Genomic DNA, 18,685 nt, shown 5'->3' with positions numbered 1-18,685 from the left:
AAATAATTTTAGTTTAGATCAGGTGAAATTATTTGCTCCTCAACTATACATATTTGTATGAAGTGTAGGAAAAATAATCGGTACACCTCAAAAACACATTCCCTATGCTGGTTACTCTATCTAAAGTAGATTTCCATCAATTTCAAGTGTGAATAAAACAACTTCATACACCTTGATTATACACCTTGGAAAGTTGATTTTTTGAGGTTGTTTTGGATATTAAATTTTGAATGAACCTCAAATCAACCTTGACACCTCAAAACAACCTCAAAAATACCTTTAATTTCTGTTAAGGGGACTAAATGTATAGCATAAGTTATTTTGTAATTTTATGTAATTATCATGCAGTTTGCTTAATTTAATCTAGTTTCGCTGAACGTTTTTCTAATGCTCATGCTTGCTTACTCGCATTTATTATAACTGATAACATTTTTAGCCTTTTTTTATAATTTCTCGATGATGAATTTATTTTAAGCCTCTTAGACATCTATAAAATATTGTACAAAGCATAAAAGTTTTCATTAAACGTTCTTTATTTTGTTCATTATAGTATGAAAAATCTTTAAAAAAACATTTTCAAACTCATGAATGCCTAATCATAGGAGCGGTTCCCTAAACGAGAGTGTATTTGTTTTAAAACTGAATAGAATAATATTTGTTCTCCTTTAGTTATTTCATGAGAAAGTATTAATATCTATTATGTTGAACTTAAGTTGATGTTCAACATAATTCTATTAATAATTACAATAATACATTAATAATAATTTTATTTATCATTTCAATTATTGAATTAAAATATAATCATAATAATGAATAATGATAATTTCTAAATTAATTAAAAAATATTAATTATTGATAATAATAAATAACAAAAATATAATTATGATAAATATAATTATAATTACAAATATAAAATAATTATAATAATGAAATTTTTATAATTATTTTATATACAAATAGAACAAAAATATAATTATAATTACAAATAATTATATAAGTATGATAATATAATTATAACAATTAAAAATTGCTAATGATAGTTATTATTAATATTAAGCATTATTTAATAATTAATTGCATTAATAATTAATATAATAACATTAATATATTAACAATACATTATTAGATGTTGATGTTGAACATCTTTAACAACTTCTTTTTAAATTCCTTTTTTCTTATAAATGCTCTTTTGTTTTCATCATTTATTGATAAATTGGGAAAATGACAAAGTAAATCTAAATTGATGAAACAATTGCTTGAGAGCAACGAGTTTTGATAGTTTATATAAACTTAATCAACTCCAATTGCTTTTTATATTTCTCTGTTCGTAAAAAGAAGCAAATGATTAATTATTGGAAAATAAGAAGAAAGATGGTTTTTTAAAGGAATTCAATACGATGAGAGTTACTTAGAAAATTGATAAAAAGTTTGTAACAAAATAAGATTCTTGGCTGCTTTGAGACATTATTATATAGTTAAATGTTCTTTTATTTTAAAAAGTTGTAAGTGAAACGTATTTTATACCGTGTCAAAAGTAAAGTTGGTTTACTGTTATGCAGTGCGTATAGATAGTTGACTTTTCTCATATTATAAGTAAAAAATTGCAATCATTAAAATAATCGCAAAAAGATTCTTGAAAAAAAAAGTATATGATGTGCTTAATATGTCAAAGAAATTTTGATGGTAAGTTTCAGAACGTTCAGTAATTAGCGAAATTTCACGTTTTAGATATTTCCATGCACATGTTATTACTAACATTCATGCTGTTATAAAACATAAAAAGTTTAACAAGAAAAATTTAATAAATTGATGACTTAATATGGTATTAATAAATTAAAAAAATGGGTAACTACTAAGTGTTTAAATTTTTTCTTTGATTTGGCTGTAAGCAGTGGACGTTGAACCCTTTAACTCAGATCCTTTATATATATAATTTTTTCTGACGCTCTAATTATAAGCAAATATATATATAGATATTTTTTAATCATTAAAAAACAGCCTGATAGATATAGTCTAATAGTTTGAAAATTTTACTTTAAACGCAAAAAAATACTGGCGTTTCATGCTGGATTTTATAATCATGAATTATTAAAATCCTAAATATATTATCCTCTACTTATTTTAACGAAAATTATGCAAAAAGTACAAAATGATGTAAAATAATGTATAATAATGTAAAAACAATAATGTAATAATGTAAAAACAATAATGTAATAATGTAAAAAGTATCAAATGAGTCTTCATCAAATAAATTCATCGTCAAAGCGTAAAAGTTAGTTAATCACCGAAACAAATGTATATTTATAAATATTTATCTTTGATTCAGATAAATATTTAGTTATGTTAGATTTTTTTATGTCTATTCTAGGTGTTAAGTTAATAGCAGTACTTAAAGAAAAGATAGTTTATTTTCAAAAATATACTTAAAATAGCATTTAGAATTTTTTTTAAACATATGATTAAAGAAAAGTTAGTTTCTTAGAATAATATATCATTTAACGGTAGAAATGTCTTCCTAACGCAATTGCTGTCTGGGTCTATGCATTTTTGTAAATGTGTTTTCTATACATATATCATACCAGCTCCCCACCTCGCTTTTGATTTTAATCACTTCCATACCTCTCCTTTTTTTTCCCCTTCCGACTAAACCAGGGGTGAGCAAAAGTTAGTACTTTAAGTCTTGAAAGTGTCATGATTCCATAATCAGTACAGACCTTCTGTACTATTTAAAATAAAATAAATTCGCGATAAAAGAGTAATAAAGTTTTAGACTGGAATTTAAGAGTATTTAAGAAAACAGAATTTAAGAAAATAGTAATACGAAATCATAAAATGAAAACATTTTTTTTTTATTTAGAATTTTTTTTTTACACTCCAAGAATAATTTTTTTGAGTTCTTTTATTTCCTTTATTTCCTTCCCGTAAACTTATTTAAAATAAATTTGTGAAATAAATTTGTTTTCTATCATAGAAGGCACAAAATAAATCAAAACAATATTTATTTTGCAATAATGTTAAGGTATTAGCTTTTCTTTCAAAATAATATTTGAATTCAACTTCTCGTAAAGCAGTTTATTCTTTTGTGCAAATTTCAAAATTTTCAGTTCTTAAATAATTCAATAGATTTAAATCGTCCCTTTAATAATATCATCAGAACTATTGAACAAATATTAAAATTACTCTTTATCTGTTTGTTAGTTTTATTTATTGCTACGTAAAAGTATAGCTTTGAGGCACTATCTTTTAAAATTTTTTTTATAATTAGAGTTTGTATTTATATCTTGAAGAGTTTGCCGAATGTTGAATAATAAAACGCTTTTTTATTTATGAAGACAGTCGTTTGTAAAAGCGTTGAAAAAGAGTTAATTTTTTTAAACTTTTTATTGCAAACAAAAAACGAAACAAAAATAAAATACAAAAACTACAATAGAAATTTATCACATCACTTAATTAATTTCACATTTTAAACTATATTTTTAATAAATATTTTCTAAATTAGTAATAGAATTTTAATGAAATGTAATAATAGATTTTTAACTAGCATTTTAAGTACTTAGTATTGATATTATATATATTATATATTATAAAGGAAAAACATGAATTGTTCCTGAAATTAAAAGAAATAGATATTTTTATTTGTCCTACTTTCACAGCAATACTTAGTGCTCAAAAAATAAATAAAAAACAGACCACTCTGAATAACTTTTGATCTAATAATTGGATTTTCGCGTTCTATAACGCAATTTTAATGGTTAGAGAGGGTGACATCAAATATGCTAGTAATTTCAGCAGACAATATTTTAAGTTACGAAATCAAGCACAAAAGCTTATTTTTTTGAATAAACATGCCTTTCTTTTTCTACGGATCTGGATAAGTGATCCCTTAAAATATAGAAATTAACCGCGGTATGGGAAATATTTTCCCATTATGGGAAACTCGTCATGTCTTCCTGTTTTGAAGGGATGGAACAAATATTGTGTTATCACTGGGAATGGAACTCTTTTTTAGTTGGTGTCATGAGATTGGACTAGCCCTTTCAGCTATAGCATGTACCAGCAAATAGGAATTAAGTGGCTTCATAGGCCTAGTTGGCGTGAATAGAATTCTGATTGTTTAATCATATTAGGTGAAAGCAGTCAATAAATCATTTTTCTGCTTGTTAACAGTGTGATTACCAGTTAGTTGGACGTTTTGGCTGAATATTGTAAAATAACAATTAAATAAATTGTTACTTGACAATTTTTCTGAGAAGTTTTTGAAATTGAAGCTTTAACAAATTATTACAGAGTTTTCTTAAAACAATACTTCGAATTCTTGCAGACGCGATAACTCCTTAAAATCCAATCTGATTTACTTAAAGTTTTAATGAAACTAATGTTGTCTTCATTGCATGTTTAATACTTTTGAATATGATTATTGCTTTTAATAGTTATGTACTAACACTTTACTATAAAGTTTTGAATAATATTAGATATATTAGTATTAGATAGTATTATTTCATAATTTTATAATCGTCACTGAACAACCTACCCAATATTTTGAGTTGACGACTGCCAATGTTCAACTTCTTAGTCTTGTAATGTTGAATCCCATCCAAAAGAACTCCTAGATCGAGTATTGGGAGAAATTTGCTTTCGTGGAGGGCTTGTTGATGAATCTAACCCGCATTTGTGTTGCATGGAGTGAAAACCACGAAAACCTTCCACGCGTAGCATGATGGCAAGGGAACTATAACCAATGATCGATCTCCCACTGAATATATTTTACGTCAATACTGTAGTCGGTGCGAGCCGGGTGCGGAATTCGTATCAACCAGTCATCACTGGGATTCGAACCCGGTTCACCTCATTAGGAGGTGAACGGTCTATCCCCTGAGTCACTGCGGCTCAGATAGTATTATTTATTGAATAGTACAGTTTTCACATTCTAAGCTCAGACATATATTCTGTTGTTGTTGACGTATGCCTGTCTAGCCAGAGGGGGTGCGATTGTACTTGTTTTCCAGGGGCGCCATCTATGGCCAAGAATTCGGCTTCTGCCACACCATGCGTCGCACCCGTTTATAGGGCGGACCCATTCATACATCCATTCATTCATCCACAGATTGTAATTTTGTCCTGGATCAGAGAACGATCGATCTGCAATCCAAATACCCCAAGAGGTAGTGATTTGTTATGGGAACATGGAACTTTTGCGACTCGAGAAATTTAACGTGCATCAGTCACTTTACTACACGGGGAGTCTTCGGCCGGCGGGTTCGAACCCACGAACTCATGGTCCAGCGCCCTACCGACCAGGCTATCCCGGTCTGACATATACTCTAAAAGCTTAATAAATCCAACTAATAATTTCAGTTGCTGATTAATTCAAAGATGACAGAGACGAAAAAATTGTCAAAAATTATCAAAACTTAGTCGAAGTTTTGCCAAAACGAGCAAAACTGGCACTGATTTGAGAGTATATTAACTATTAATTAAGAACAAAAATTAATAAAAATTATAAAATAATGCTATTCCCCTATATGCTCTGGCAGAATTCTCGTTGCAGCTTGTTTATTAGCTATTTTGAGAAATTAATGAAATATATTGGATTTTGCCGTATTGTCGTTGAATTTAATTTTTTTAAGTCATAAATACTTTAATAACGTTCATTAAGTAAAAAATATTATTTAAGTTTTAATTTTCTTTTTTGAAAAACAAACACTTAAATTTTTAAATTCCAAACTTATTCAGCTTCATTCAAAAAGTTACCTTTTTCAATATTAAAGAGCAGTAATTTGAAAAATAGATAATTTTAAAAGTAAATCGTTACATAAAGGCAATAAGTAGAACATCTTTCATTTTGCCTGGTTCCTCTTTAACTTTTTATTATAAAATTCCCTTTTTATTTTACAATAAACAAAAATAATCTTTGAAAAAACCCCGTTTACTTCACACAAAAGCAAGAGATGATTTCTATGACACAGCTCGATTGAAATGTTAATCATTTTTTTCCTTGTTTTGTCATTCGATTAAACTTTTTTCATCATATATTTATCCGTGTATGTTTACTTAATTATTCAATATTTGGAATACACTTTTTATACGTTCTTAAATGTATTTCCTCTTTCTTGGGGAAATATTTTATGCATAAGACATAGCTATTTTCTTTTAAGCTGTCTTGGAAAAAGAGAAGATGAGTTGCATAGTAAGATTTTGGCATGTTACATAATTTCACAAACAGTAATTAAAATGTAAATTAAGCAGAAATAAGTTTTTATTTTTAAAACATAATTTTCATACTATATTTTAATTTGCATATTTATAGCTTATTATGATTACCTTTGAAGTCTTGATGAAATATGCATTGTAAAAAAAAAATCAAAAGAAAAAAATGATAAAAAAAACCAAAAGAAAAATTATGAAAGAAAAGCATCTAAAAAAGTATGGTTAAAATTAAGTAAATATGGTGAAATCTACCATGTTTCTGGATAGTCATGGCAATCAAAAATTTCAGTATTTTTTATCGAAACACTTCGCTAATGATTTTGGTAAAGTTAATAATTTTATATGGTTTTATAACATGAGATAAAATTTGTTAATTTTATCATGATGCCATAGAGCATGACATGAAATCTATTTATTCTTTTAAATTTACTTTTCAGTTTTGTATTTTTTAATAAATGTGGGATGATAAGAACTATTGAAAGCGAGAATTTCCGACAAAACCATTATGGAACGGAAAAATTACCAAGTGAATAGTTTAAATACTTTTTTACCTTATATTTGTCTTTTTTTATACCAAGATTATGGTTTCTTTTATCAAAAATGTAATTTTTGTGTGGTACGGTAGTTTTACCAGAATTTTTTTCCCGTGTGTTAAAAAAATGAGGGACAGCAAAAAACATCAGAAAATAGTGACTGAAAGAGCAAAGTTATAGTTAAGCAAAAATTTCCTTTAAAGAATGAGCTTTTCAACAAGTTTTGATCGTTTTCCTAATTCTATTAAAATAAAAGAATAACATTAGAAAAATAGCTGTTTTGAATAGATCCTCATTCCAATAGGAATTTATAGGCTATTTACAAGAAAAAAAATTACCAAATTGAATTACAAAACGAAAAATAACCCCATTCATGCAAATATGGCAAGGTTGAAGAACTTGTCGGAAATAGACAAATCTTAGTCGAATTTTGCTAAAATGTGCAAAGTTGGATTTGATTTGAATATAGTGAAGCCAGTGAAGCTAACCAGTGAAGGAACACTTAAACTTCGCTTGCCTTTCAAAAAAACATATTAATTTCAAAATTCATAATTTTAGTTAAATGACAGTGTCACTATATTTGTTACTAATTGCAAATTACGTAAAAAAATTGTAGAGAACTTACATACTATTGTTTTAAAGTTTTGGAGATTTAAATAACAAGTAGTAAGAAGACCAAGTGAAGGAACAGCTCTTACCAGTGAATGAACACCCAGTAAAGGAACACTTAATTTTGGTTATTTTTTAATGCTCTTTATGAATTTATAAGCCATACAAATATTTAAAAACAAGCCTATTCTTGAAATTATAACATATAAATACTTGGAAAATGTTAACTTTTTTTTGTAATCATGAATTGAAAATTAAAGTGTCAACATATTAACACATACTGTTCATTCACTGGGAAATCTATGCCCAGTAAAGGAACATGCCTGTTCCCTCACTGGTTAGAAGTTGTTTTTCGTATTTTTAACATACTTTTGATGCGGAACATCACTAAAGGTACAAGAAAATTAAAGTTTATCTTTTATTTTCATTAACTTAGAAAAAAACCCAGTAAAGGAACACTTGTTCCTTCATTGGTTTTTCATCGTTTGGTGATCCAGTGAATAAACACCCCCTTATCTCAGTACTTTATTATGCTATGATGCTTAAAAAAATAAAACTTAACTTCAATAACCTTATTTTGAATTCTCTTTTTCACAGTGAGAAAAATAAAACTATTACATGCAATTAATTCCATTTCAAACATATAAATACAAACACTCGCCTTATAATTTTTTCAAAGAAACAAGGTGTTGCAGAGATAATAACAAGTTTAAAATTTTTTCCAGAGAAGTCTATTTGACCAGGTAATCCAAAACATTGCTAGATGACTTCCTATTGTTTGACAGTAAGCTATTGTTATAAATCAATCTTTAGAAAAACTTTCAAATTCTTATTTTTAATCAATATATATGAAATGTTCCTTCACTGGTTGGTTTATCTTTTTTTTTGAATTAAGAACAAAAATTAACAAAATTTCCAAATTAATGTTATTTCTGCTATATGATCCTGTAGCATTCTAGCTATGGTAGGCTCAAGCTTAGCTTATAAGTTATATTAGTTTGAGAAATTAATGAAATATATTGGATTTCGTTCTATTATATTTCGTCAAAATTTTAAATTTTCATCGTAAATGGGCTAATAACATTCGTTCACCGCATTGTTTATTTAATAATTTTCTCTTTTTAAGGTAAAACTTTCAATTTTAAAATTCAAACCTTATTCAGTTTAATGCAATAAGTTACCTTTTTAAATATGAAAGAGAAGAAATTTAGAATGAAAGGTAAAATAAAAAATGAATCTTTCCATTAGAGATGGAATCGGTAGAATATGTTTTTCTTTTGATTACATCTTTTTCAGTATTTTATAATAAAATCACTTTTTTTTATTTTAGAATGAAAGTAAATAATCTTTAATAAAAAAACATTTTGCTTTGCACATAAAGTAAAAGATGATTTCTATGACCTCGCTTTTGAAATGTTATTCATTTTTTTCTTCTGGTTTTTGTCTTTCGATTAGACTTCCTTTATCATATGACTCACGTGCGTTTACTTAATTATGGGATGTCTTAAACATATTTTTTATATGTTCTTAAATGTATTGCCTATTTTTTTGGAATGTATTTTAGGCATATAACATAGGTATTTTTTTTAAGCTGTCCTAAAAAAAGTAGACAAGTTGCATAGTAAGTTTTTGGGGCGTAACGTAATTTTATAGATAGTAAGTAAAACGTAAATTAAGTAGAAATAAGCATTTTATTTATTTAAAGCATAGATTCTCAATCCTTTTAACGTTGCCGCCCCCATAAGGAGAAGAAAAAATTTCAACGCCTCCCTGTGTGAAGATCCAGTCATTTAGATCATGGGGAAGAAGAGGGTGTACCTGAATTATAAGACGTAGCATTTTAAGCAATTTTTTATGTATTAAATTTGGTTGATTTTTTAAAAAAAAATTTATGTGCAAGTTAATTCGATACTTTTCAACCAGCAGGTAATCGCGGTCTATTTGTTATAATTAAAATAAACATGGTAATGAAAGAAAAATACAACGAAGAAACATATGGTAAAAAAAGTCCCTTATTCTTAATTGGATAATTAAAAAAACACCCAAAAATAATTTATCAACTATAAAAAGTAGTATCAATGAAACAATCAACTAACTATGATTTTGGTTGATGATTCAGAGCATTATTTCCTGACGTTCGGTTCAATATTTTTAGTGAGATAAAGACGCAAGCCTCCTCGTTTTCTCTATTTAGTGACTAGATCTGTCATTGCACTGAATATTTGTTCGGAAAAGTAGGAAAAAAGGAAGGAAATAGTCCAAAGTCCAGGGTATAGGTGACAAATCTCATTTTAAAGCCAAACTTCTGTAAGACGATCACTATTTCAAATTTTCGTTTGTTGAAAGCTCGACCAATTTCTCCTGAATCTAAACCTCTGCTTCTTCAATATTCACAAAAGAGTTCATAATCCATTGAGGGACTGCCAAGGACAAAACATAGTTAAAACGGACGGAAAATTCCATGTGTACTCAAGACTCAAGGTGTTGACAATATTTTTGTGTATCATCAGAGGGAATTTTACCATTCATTTTAATATCCGATAGGATTGGAAATTGGCGGAACTCATCCCAATCAAAATTCTGCTTCTTTAAAATGATTTTCTTTAGAAAGACAGAAATAACTAATTTTGTAGTGATCAATATGTAAATTAACGCCATTAAACTTCGGAAATAAATCCATTATGTATGCAACGTCTCTATTAAATTCTAGCAATCTCTGTCTTCCATAAAAAAGATTCTAAGACCTTGGATTTGGAAAGTCAATGAATCTTGAAGTGTAGAAGCAAGCAATTAAATTCTTCATCGTTTTTCTTAGACAGCTATCTGAATAATCAATCTTTGAAAGCATGACTGCGAATTTTGTTCACAGCAGAGATCGACATATTGCAATGACTGATGCAAATGATTGCTGAGATTTTTTTCCAACTAATCCGTTTGTGAATCATGCAATGAAAATCTAATGAGGTTCCTTCATCTTCAAAAAGGCGATAAACCTACCATGTTGGCCCACCATTGCAGGAGCTCCATCAGTGGCAACAGATATAATATTTTCAAGAGGAATGTTCTTTTTTTAAAAAGTATTATTTGACAGTATTAAAAATAAATTCACTTTTGGTGCCTACAATCAAGCTTCTTTCAAAAAGCATCTTTTGAATAACTTTTCCTTCTTTAACAAAACGGACGTGAGCCAACAGTAAAGCCTCATTACTTGGCAAGGTTGACTCATAAACTTGAATGGAAACTACGTTGGATAGCAAATGTTTGCATAAGAAAACTCCAACGTCTTCAGACATCTCATCAATTCGTCGTCGCACAGTATCGATGCTTAATGTGATTTTTTTATTGCATTGCTTGCGGCTGAATGGTGTAAAACTGTTTCTAAAACTTCCTTCATAGCCGGCAGCACTTTTAGCAATTAATTTTGATATATCATAAAAGGCTATCAACTCATCGTCGCATTTTTGTTGATGAGGTTGCTAGTCAGCCTGATACATAAGGTGCCTTCAGAAACTTGTCCTTGAAGTTCGCGAAAAATGGTAAATATTAATTTTGTTTTGTTTGTTTGTGTTTGTTTGCATATTGTTGCCTTTGTTTGACTGGGCGAATTTTCGGCAAATATTTCTGCAAACTGGAAGGTTTCATTGCCTCATTAGATAAAATTTTGTTGCAAAGTAAATACATGCGTTGTTGAGGGTTCGACGGCGATTAAGCAAACCAGAACTTCAAGTAAGAGACATTGTATTGACGACACTTATTTTTGTAAACCGACATTGTTGTCGGCAGCAAAATGCAAACAATGGACGAAAATCAACTAGTTCTCAAAATTAATAAATTATTCATTATAAAGAACTAATTCACTCTCGTACCTGGCCAAATAAACAATGAAATCGAATCGAAACAAGGGGCGAAAACTGAAGGGAAGAGCACGAAACCCATCGTAAGAAACATAGGTCAAATCAAACATTAATACTAAAAACGCATGCATTTCAATTTTCACTAAATGGCTTGATTGAGTCAGAGGCAAAATCCTGACACATGCGCTACGCTGGTTCAAGGAGAATATAGGCAGATTAAGTTCGTTTTATTGCTGGTACAAATGGTGAATCGGATAATCTTAATTTATTATATTATTTTAATCTTTTTTTCTTCAGCATCAATTTCAGATTAATTTTATTTATCTAATTAATCTTAATTTAATAATTTTATTTTTTAATTTTAAAATTAAATTTGAATGAGAAAACATTCTCATCGCCCCCCTACCGCCCAAAACATTCCCATCACCCCCCTACTGCCCAAAACAGGCTTACCGCCACAGAGCATACTCCCATCGCCCCCGTTGAGAAACAGTGATTTAAAACATAATTTTAATTTTATATTTTAATTCCCATATTCATTGCTTTTTATGATTACCTTCAAAGTTTTGATGAAAACTGCGTCGTAACTCTTGTAAATTAAAAAAGAAAAACAAAGAAAAGATTTCGCTACATTGAGAAAAAAAGTATGATGAAAACTACCGGAATATGATAAAATTTATCGTGTTTCTGGCTCTATTGAAACACCAAAATGTTTGTTAATTTTTACTGAAGCACTTTGGTATTGATTTTAGTACCATTAAGAATAAAATATGGTTTTATAACAAGTGAGTGAGGTCAAAGTTGATAATTTTGGTATAACATCATAGAGCACGGCATAAAAACCATTCATTCGCTTAAACTTACTTTTTAATTTTAGTATATTTAATAAGAACTATAATTTTGAAAATCAGAATTTCCGGTGAAACCGTTAGCATTTAAATTGAAATATTACCAAGTGATTTCTTATACCAGAATTAAGTTTTCTTTTACCAGAAATAATATAGAACAGTAATTTCCAAGTACATTTTCTCTAAATAGTACTGACAGAATTTTCAAATTATGGTTATTAATTAGTTCGGGTATATAATTTAAGCTACTAAATCAGACACGGAAACTCACTTTCTTAAAATGGAAATGCTTTCGTAAATTTAGACTTATGAATATCACAATTTCTATGTTTTCGTAGCCTGCAAACTGGACTGAAAATATGATCCTGATAGTTTAAAAATGGAAATTGAGGGAGTTTATTCTTACGAGTAAAGGGACTAAACTTTCTCTTATTTTTTATACTTAAGAGTTTTTTTAAATTTACCCTTAACACCGATTGTGCGGACTAAAAAGTCTATGCATTAATTATTAAGCACGTTTTACTGTTAGGTATTACAGTTCTTTTGCTGTAGTTTTATTTTCTGTCCTTTTTTTTTTCATTTTCATTTCAGAATTTATTATTTCTGATAATTATTGGAAATTATAAATGGTTACTTGTTATTTTATATCGTTTAAAAAATGATTCTGCTTCAGTAGTAGTCTATAAATATTATCTTTCTATAAACATGGTTTTCATCATAAATTAAGTAAGTGACATTAATGCTTTAAGGTAAACGAAGTTTTCAACAAAGGGAATTCAGGAGTATGCGACAAAATAGCATTAATTTTAATTATTGCTGTTTCTAATATTATATTTGTTTATCTACATTTTAATGTTATAAACATAAAAATTTTGACCCTCTGCTTTTATGTTCTTTTGTGCATTATGTACTTTTTTGTGAAGCCTAAAAATGAATTATAGAGCGACTGAAAAACAACGCCATATTATCAAAACCGTATTTCACGCTCGAATTAACCAAATTTATTATGTTGACAAAGCAGCATTTTTTTTCAAGTCCTATTTAAGATCGAAAAAGTGGTTTTAGATTCATAAATGAGTCCCAACAGAGGAATGTTTAGTGTACATAATCAGACGGGATAATATTATCAGCATAAATTACATTATTATACAAGTCTCTAATACATCTAGAATACAACGAATTTCGTATTTGTTCTATATAAACGCAATGAATTTCAATTTCTTATAGTACTGCAGATTATTTTGTATGTATTTCAATTATTCTCCGAGATTTCAATTGTGAAGTGGTTGTTGTCCGAAGCGACGATACGTTATTTTTCTAAAAAGATGCGAATAATTATGTTGGAATGCTAATTAATATAATTTCTCAAAAATAATATTTTCCCTCAATTCAAACCCTTTTCGCCATTAATTTTCGCAAGATTTCTCAATATCATTAGACTTTTTTTGTTGAAGAATTTATTTTTAGAAAAATTGTTTCGCCTTTCTTAAAAATAATTATTATAAAAGTTTTACCATTCATGACATCTAGGCTAAAAACCGTTTAGGGTATGTAATGTTTCCCTTTTTTATCATTCAGCGTGGCATAATTAGGGAACCAATCGTTCAATCTTTCCCCTAAATAATCCTTACTACAAAAAGCGAAGCAGCGATTTTGGAGAAATTTTCTCTTAATGATTTTTAGAGATTTTCCTCTCATTGAGAAAAAAACATGGTCCAGACTAACACAATATGAAAAATATTTAAAAATTCACAGTGCTTCCGGTTCTTTAAGAACACCAGAAATCTCGGAACTCTTTACTGAATCGCTTTGTTAATGATTTAGGTTAAATTAACTTTAAAATATAATTTCATAATGGAGGATAAAATTTGGTATATAGTGTAAAAATTGGTAATTTTATCATGTTACCTTATAGAATAGTATAAAAACCATTTATTCGGTTAAATTTGATTGTCAGGTTTTGTATTTTTTACTAAACGTGTGGTAATGGAAAAGAAGAAGATGAGAATTATAATTTTGTACACCAGAATTTCTTGTAAATCGTTATCATCTGAACAGAAAAATTAGCAAATAAATGGTTTTAATACCGTTTATTTTGGTTTTATTAACTAGAATTCTGGTATTGTTTTAATCAGATATGCCATTGACATACAGTTCCGTAATTTTTTCCCCTTCGATTACAGTGCTAGAATAAAAAATATTTTTTGTTATCCGATCTGTAACCTGTGCGTTTTTTTGTCGACCTCTCTTGTCGACTCAGAGAGAAATGCAATTGTTTCTGCTTTCACTGATCAGAAGCGTGGGAAACAGTTTTGAACAAAAGAGCATGTATAGTAATGCATAAATTTTATTTTCTAAAATTTTGGATAAACGAATATGCTTGAGTCGCGATGGCTCAGGGGATTGAGCGTTCGTCTTCAAATGAGGTGAACTCTGGTTCGAATCCCAGCGCTGACTGGTTGATACGAATTCCGCACCCGGTTTGCATCAACCAGTGCTGACGTGAAATATCTTTAGTGGTAGACGGTTCATGGGTTAGAGCCCCCTCGCCGTCAAGCTGTGGGGAAAGTAGTTACAGACCATGTCAACCGTCATCTATGAAAAGGTACCCCGACATAGAGTCGAGTTAACATGTCTTATATACTAGTGAATTGTAGTTGTAATTTTGTAGTGGTAGATACGCTACAGTACTCNTTAAATGCAATCTACACTGTTTAGTACGACACCCCATTAAAGCGGCTCCTCCTTTATAACGACCGATGCATGAAGTTCTTTTTATTATTCTACAGATTCAATGCTATTTTGATATTCAATAGAACTTCCATACCAAAATTTAGTCATTTTATTCAGATAAAACTTTTAAATAACTAATTTAAATGATTATTTCCCTTGATCTTACTATGCAATAAAAAGTCTCCTTGCCGTCAGGGTAACCGTGGGAGGTTCTCGTGGTCTTCCTCTCCATGTAACGCAAATGCGGGTTAGCTTCATCAAGAAGTCCTCCGAGAAGACAAATTTCTCTCAACACTTGATTCAGGAGTTCCCTTGTCTTCTGGATTGGGTTGAAAAATACAAGGCTATGGAGTTGAACATTAGTAGTCGTAAACCCATAAAATTGGGTGGGCTGTTTAGCGACAGTTATAAAATAAAATAAAAAACGAGCATACTTTGGTAATTGCGAAAGAGGATGCTATTATGAGCATTTGTGGTAACACCCAAAGTTTGTGGGCGAAAACTAAAATCGTACAATTCAATTAATATTTATGATACTTGACATTAATTTTAATTCTCTTACACTATTACTCTTTTGAATCAGTGAGCCTTGATTTGCGCGAGTTTAAAATAACATGGAAAAATAAATCTACCATAGATTTCCGAAGTCAGAGTTTTTAAATGATTAAGTGTTTAATGATATTTTAGTGTCATGAAAACTGTACTCAATGTAGTAAGTCTCTTTAGAAAGTTAAGCTATGAAATTGCATTTCTGAATTCATTAAAATGTTATGAACATTGTGCAAGGAATAGAAGCTCTACCCCCTACTATATTTAAATATTATTCCAATAAAATCAGAAATTGTATCTGTTAAATCAAAACAGCATTAATGCAGCAGAAAATTTAATATTTTTTAACTTAAAATAATTTTTAATTTTTTATGTAACATTTCGTTTAAAGAAAACAAAAATTATTGCGCAGCAATCGTGGAGGTTGGTGAACGAAAAAAGTCGGAGGATATCTATCTCGCTATATGTCTATAGCGAAGTCTATCTATATATCTGGAGTCTATCTATCTATCAATAGCATAGTCTATCTAATCAATAGCATAGTCTATCTATCTATCTACATTTCTATAGTGGCGTTAATCTATTTATCTATATACAGGTTTGTATAGTGGAGTCGGCCTATTTATATATATATAGCGGAGTTTATCTCTTTAGCTATATACCCATAGCGGAGTCTATTTATTTTCAATTATATCTGTAGCGGAATCTTATCTATCTATCTATTTATCTATAGCGAAGTCAATCTACTTATCAATATATCTATCAATAGTATAGTCTATCTATTTATCTACATTTCTATGGTGGAGTTAATCTACTTATCTATATAAGTAAAGTGGAGTCTACCTATTTATATATCTATTGCGGAGTCTATCTATTTAGCTATATACCTATAGCGGAGTCTATCTATTTTCTATTACGTCTGCAGCGGAATCTTATATATCTATCTATTTACCTACAGCGGAATCAATCTACTTATCTATGTACCTGAAGCGGAGTCTGTCATATATTTTCCAAAAAACGTGCTTCTTCACAAATTTATTTTTCGTAGAAAATAAACAATATTTCACTAAAACAATTTATAGATTAAATGTCAGCAAATATATGTCAAAATTTGTTATAATTTATTGAGTTTCTGAAAGACCAAGAAGAAACAGATGTTTTGAAATTTAAATTCGCTCAAAAGTAACAAAATACACATTTTTAACATATTTTCTAATGGTTTAAATAAATTCAAGAGTTTTTATCACAAAAATATTCAATTTTTCATGCGGAAAATATTGGAAAAATATTTCCTCTGACATTTTTTTCATGAAAAGCATTTTTCAAGTAAGATTAAAATGCATTTTCGGGAACTCAACAAATACCATCAGATGAATATTTTCAAATAATATATTACACTTGAATATCAGCGTAGTTATGTATTTTTAAATAAATTATTTGAAGCATTGAGTTTCAGTTAAAACTTGAGATATAGTTTCCAATTTATTTTTGTTCCAGTTCTGTGATTTTAAACGTTAGGCTATATTTACATGATACTGCGCAAATTTATTTTTATCATATATATAACAAAGAAATTCCCATTTTAGTTTCATTTAAAAAATAAATCTAAACTATTGTACATTTTTGCTATCCATAACTTACTTAATATATTCTTGTGTAAACATTTTTGTCTAATAATGTTTAAATTTTAATGAATCTTTTTGTGAAGCGCTAATAAAAAGAAAATTAATCAAAGTTTTCATTGTTAAATTGAATTGTATCATTGAAAAATATTGATACATTTAATAATAATCTGATACATTTAATAATAATCTGATATTCCTATAAAATAATCTGATATTTTATTTATGATTTAATGATTAAATGCTTGAAATTTCTATGAGGCTAATGATTTTTACAGTGCTAAAGAGTTTTTTTGCAGTACAGGTTTAAATGGTTTCGTATCAATACACTATAGCAAAGTTGAACTTTGACTTTCTGGATTGATAAACATTATTTATAATTTTTGCATTGACAATAAGTCACCATCTGCACGGAGAAAAATTTTTGCTAAATTTAGTGTAATGACCTTTCTGGGAGAAAATTTCTGCCATTAAAAATCCGAAATATGCGGTGCTTAAACCGTTCATTTGTTAATTGTTTCGTTTCTATGGTTACCGTTCACCGGAATTTTTTTTTGGCATTAAAAAACCGAAATATTAGGTGTTTTAGCAGTTCATTTGCTAATTGTTTCGTTCATATGGCTGCCGTTCACCGGAATTTTTTTTGTCATTAAAAAACCGAAATATTTGGTGTCTTAACAGTTAATTTGCTAATTGTTTCGTTCATACGGTTACCGTTTATCGGATTATTTTTGGCATTAAAAAACCCGAAATATTCGGTGTCTAAACAGTTAATTTGCTAATTGTTTCGTTCATATGGTTACCGTTTACCGGAAATTATTTTCCCTCAAAATTATAGTTCCTATGACCCCACATTTAATAAAAAAATACAAAACTTAAAGGTAAATTTAAGGAAATAAATAGTTTTTATGCCACCCTAAGAGATAACTATAAAATTGATCGAATTTTATAATATTTTCAATTTTTTTTCCACATATTATATATTTGATATTATCAAAATCATTACCAAAGTGCTTCGGTAAAAATTACTGAGATCTTTGGTGTTCCCATAGAGCTAAAATCGCGGATAATATTACCATATTCTGATAGTTTTTTTTTAAAGTGTGATGACGTTTCTATGAGTGTGACTGCAGAACTAACATAAAATTTTGCAAATATTTTTGAAATGCTAAGCTGATATGTAGTTGTTATGTGAAGTTAATAATTAAAAAATAATTTACCAATGACTTTCAATAACAACGTTATAAAAACAGTTTATACTCATTATTTTTTAATTGCTTATGAAATATTCCATTATAAATTTATTTATACATTATAAAGATACATTTCAAAATTTGAAAAAAAAATTAATCTGATGAAAATATTATTTCATCAATAATATTTTTTTCCACTATAAAATGGATACTTTTCTCAATTAAATGTTCTTCTTGTTATATTACTGTTACTTTTACTTTAAAGTAGGCGCTCTATACTATAAAACAGATTTTTTATGACAAGCGAATTTTCCAATATAGGACGAATGTTTTCCACTTTAAACAGATACCTTTCATATTAAAATGACCTTTTCTCTAAAATATAGATTCGCCTTAGAAAATGCATTTTTAAATAGAAATGTATATTTTTCATTTTGAAAGGTATACTTTTCACTCCAAAACAGAATTTTTACTAAAAAAACTGTACTTTTCACTATAAACCAGAGTTTTTACTATCAAATTTAGATTTTCCATTTT

The sequence above is a fragment of the Parasteatoda tepidariorum genome, chromosome 2, assembly GCF_043381705.1.
Source record: "Parasteatoda tepidariorum isolate YZ-2023 chromosome 2, CAS_Ptep_4.0, whole genome shotgun sequence".
Classification (NCBI taxonomy): Eukaryota; Metazoa; Arthropoda; class Arachnida; order Araneae; family Theridiidae; genus Parasteatoda; species Parasteatoda tepidariorum.
Note: the sequence above shows the minus strand (reverse complement) of the source record.